This window comes from Miniopterus natalensis, chromosome 8 (genome assembly GCF_054644295.1).
Source record: "Miniopterus natalensis isolate mMinNat1 chromosome 8, mMinNat1.hap1, whole genome shotgun sequence".
In the NCBI taxonomy this organism is placed as follows: Eukaryota; Metazoa; Chordata; class Mammalia; order Chiroptera; family Miniopteridae; genus Miniopterus; species Miniopterus natalensis.
Window position 1 is genome coordinate 19,447,379 of NC_142088.1, and position 2,228 is coordinate 19,449,606.

Below are 2,228 nucleotides of genomic sequence, written 5' to 3' on the forward strand. Positions count from 1 at the left end.
TCAACATTACCTGAGAAGAACCTAGTCATCCTTGATTAACACTTAAGGTGGCCATTTTTCTTCAAAATAATTCTCAACATCTTTAATTCAGCAGAAACTTTATACATTTCTATTTGAAAGAAAGAATTTCCAATATAAGGTTTGTCTGAATCATAGAAAGTGCCCAGCAGGACCCATCCTGATGTCTTCTGTGGGCTTTGTGTTTTTGTTCAGAAGCCTTCAGAGATGGTTGCTTAGAAACAATCACATGGCACATTCTTGCCACTTTTCCTTAAAAAGAATCTCCCTCAAAAACGGAAAGGGAAGAGGAGAAAGGATATGGCTAAGATTGATGATCAAAGGAAAACACATTTTTTTATTTTTTTTAAGAGGAAGTAACTTGAAGGAAATACAACACTGTGTTAGCAGCTGGATGGAAACATGATGTTTACTAAATATTCTTGCTTTTTCCTTTATGAATCTCTCAACATAAACAATAAGATAGATGGTGTGCAAATGTGCAAAAGGGGACCTCCAGAAGGGACAGTTGAAGTTGGGCAACACCAAGCTAGGCCAGTTGCCAAGTTGCAGGAATGCGAAAAAAGCACATCCCTGCCCTTACAGTATTATATTGAAGTGGTAGAGGAAAGAAATATTCACAATTCTATGATAGAGGTGAGCCAGGAAAGACCTCCTGGAGGAGGTGACACCAGAACTGTAATTAAATATCAGGGGTGGAACCCACCAAACTGATGAACAGGTAAATAAAACATGACATATCCATACAATGGAATGTTTCTTGGCAATAAAAAATAAAAGTACTGATACATGCTACACCGTAGATGAACCTTAATAACATAATGCTAAATGAAAGAAGCCATTCACAAAAGGCCATACGTTAGATGATTCCATTTTTATAAAACTGGCAGAACGGGCAAATCTATAGAACTGGCAAGTAGATTAGTGGCTGCCAGAGGCTAAGATGGAGGGGGGTTGAGGAAGTGAAAGGGAGTTGTGGTGGTTGTGGGGACAACTGCTAATGGGTACAGGTTTCCTTTTTGTTTCAAATACATAATAAATCAAATGAACATAACTGTACGGACTGTTAATGTGCATGGGGTTTCATTGATGAAAATGTTCTAAAACTGATAGTGGTGATGGTTGCACAATTCTGAATATACTAAATATCATTGAATTGTACTCTTTAAATTGAATTTTTTTTGCCACAAGATTTTTTTTTAATAGGTTTAATCTTTATTGTTGAAAGTATTACAGATGCCTCTTCCCTCCCCCCATTGGTCCCTTCCACCCCGCTCCTGCCGCTACTCCAGGCCTTCCCCACACTATTGTTTGTCCATGGGCTATGCATATATGCATATAAGTTCTTTGATTAATCTCTTCCCACCCTCCCCCCCTTCCCTCTGAGATATATCAGTCTGTTGCATGTTTCAATGTCTCTGGATCTGTTTTGTTCATCAGTTTATTTTATTCATTACATTCCATGTGTAAGTGAGAGCATGTGATACTTGTCTTTCTCTGACTTATTTTGCTTAGCACAATACTCTACAGGTCCATCCATGCCGTCCCAAAGGGCAAGAGATCCCTCTTTCTCACAGCTGCGTAGTATTCCATGGTGTAAATGTACCACAGCTTTTTTTATCCAACCATCTACTGATGGGCACTTGGGCTGTTTCCAGATCTCAGCTATTGTGAACAGCGCTGCTATGATCATGGAGGTGCATATATTCTTATTCTTAATAATGCAAACACAGGATAACAGTCTATTCAGATGATGATGAGAAATGCCTTGCAATGGTTCTCAGTGCACTGAGGAATTTTTTAGAGCCCAATAGCAGTATCCTGTGTTATCTATATAGGTTTACTAATGATCTTTTGAAAGCATAAGAATTATGTTGTAAGTCCACTGACTTAACCATTATTGAAATTCTTCCACTCTTACCACTTAATGAAAGGAAGCAAGAGATCCATTTGGTTGATACTTGGAGCCTTGGCACCCACCAGAGAGCCAGGCACATAGTAGGGGTACAAGTAATATTTATAAAATGTATGAAGAAGCTACTGTCCTACCTATGACAAGTTAGATAGTAAATATATAAAACTTTCAGTAATAATTGCCTCAAAATTCATTTGTGAGAAAATATAACTATTTTTTAACTCATCCTCCATGAAAGCCCCCCATTTCAGATTATTAAACACTCATCTTCTAAGATAAGGACAAAGACTGGATA